This window comes from Neophocaena asiaeorientalis, unplaced genomic scaffold (genome assembly GCF_003031525.2).
Source record: "Neophocaena asiaeorientalis asiaeorientalis breed wild unplaced genomic scaffold, Neophocaena_asiaeorientalis_V1.1 scaffold681, whole genome shotgun sequence".
Lineage (NCBI taxonomy): Eukaryota > Metazoa > Chordata > Mammalia > Artiodactyla > Phocoenidae > Neophocaena > Neophocaena asiaeorientalis.
In genome coordinates this window covers 91614-93606 of record NW_020172271.1, presented here as the reverse complement: position 1 = coordinate 93606, position 1993 = coordinate 91614, and positions in this window count along the sequence as shown.

Here is a 1993-nt window from a genome sequence, read left to right as displayed (position 1 = left end):
GGGCTCGAAAGTGTGGAAAAAAACAAGTGTTTCTGGCTAATGTGGAAGCACAAATACCGCGCAGGGCCATCCCCCTTTAAGGCCGTTTTAGCCAAACATCTGGATACTTCTTACACAACAGGGGATAGATATGGGACATGGCTGTTCAGCAGGGATGAGAATCTGTAGTTTTTTATTTTCGGGTTACGTTAATATGCAAATTATGCAAAATATCATGTGGAAATACAGTAATTATTGTTGTTTTAAAAGCTTTTAGCTAGCAACAGAACGGCAGCCTTAATTGCAAAGCACACACATCATTCTGTGATTCATCATTCATTTAACAAATATTTAATAAGCACCTTATGAGAAAAGCTGCAGTAGGTTTTGTGGAGGATGGGAGGATGACTACGACCCAGTCCCGTTGTCATGGAAACCATTGTGACTCCTGCCATCACCCACCACCTGGTCTTATTCCAGATTTGAAAATTAAGTCCTAGCACCTTTACAAAACAATCACACACACAGTTTGACTTGGCTCCAAAATGTCCCGCCAAATCCATCAAAATTATTATTTCCTTTTACATGGGGGGAACAATACAGTAACCCTTTGCCCTTTGCTCTAAGTTGTTTTTCCAGGAATGGAGAAAGGTTACCCTGAGCTGTTCATAGTGGCTGGCTCTCTGCTTGTGAATAATAGCATACATCTGAGCTGCTTCAGGGTCTGTGCAGATGACCCATTCAACAACATGGCCTGACATGCCCTTGTCCTCTCAGACTCCTCAGAAACCCACCCTTCAGGTCAAATCTTGAATCGTGTTGTCACTCAGAGCCGCTCGACCTCAAGGATCACAGCTGTCTCTTGGCAAGTTCACGCCTCCTGATTTTTGTTTTAACTTCCCTGTGTTCTCCAATCCTTCAACTCTGAAATTCCCAGTTCCTCTCCCCTCCACTGGGATAAGGAAGAGTTTAGAGACTGCAGAAAATTAGAAGGGGTGGGGTGTGGGGGGGGATATTTAGAAGGTTTTGCATAGCAACCAGGGCTTCTAGACACATTACAACTTAGAATGTATGCTCACCTGGTGCAGAGTCGGGGTGGGGTGATGATACAGATTATGGGTAGAATAAACAGGAGAAAGGAAAGCAGAGAGGGAGATAATAGGGACAAAACTAAGCGGTGGTGAGAAACAGGTAAAGAGATTTAAAGACATTTGGAGGTAAAATGAACATTTGTTATATATATGAGAAGAGATAAGGAGTGCAAGGAATAGGAAGACGCCAAGGATGGTTATAATTTTTCTAACTCGGGGACTGAATAGATGAGTGATAATGCATTAATCAAGTTAAAGTACAATGGAGGTCAAGAAATCAAAAGAACAGAAAGTACAAGACCCAACAGCCCAACGAGCTGGCAGCTCAACTTCCATTTATCAATGTTTGGACCCACTTCTCTCTATGGTTGGCTCCCTTTTGTTCCAGAGCCTATGGGAATATCAGGTTTCTTTGCCTCAGTAGTCATTGTGATTGTCAAATTTGGGCTGCATATAAAGCAATCAGAGATATTATAGAAATGTGGCTTCTTGGGTCCAATTGTCAAAGATGCTGACTCTTTGTGTCTGGGGTGGGAATTTAGGAATCTGTAATTTAAATGCATCTTCCCCAGCTGCCACCCTTGATTCTGATGCATGGATCCAAGGGCCACACCTTGAGAGACTAGAAGAGCCTCCCATTTCCTTCATATTTTGCCTCAGTGGAATCCTTGGAAAGCTTAAATCTGTAAGTCAAAAGGCTTTCAACATCATGAGTTTCTCTTCAGGATTCCTTTTGGGTCCTGCTATAGCAAAACTGCATCAAAATTAAAGTAAGGTTCTTATCGCCAATATGAAAAGTGCGTAAATGGTGCAAAATGATAATTCATAGGAGAAAAGCATGTGATAAACTTATGAAGAAATGTCTGACTAATAAGGAAAGAAACACAAAATGAAACAACTAGATCCCATTTTTCAACTAATGA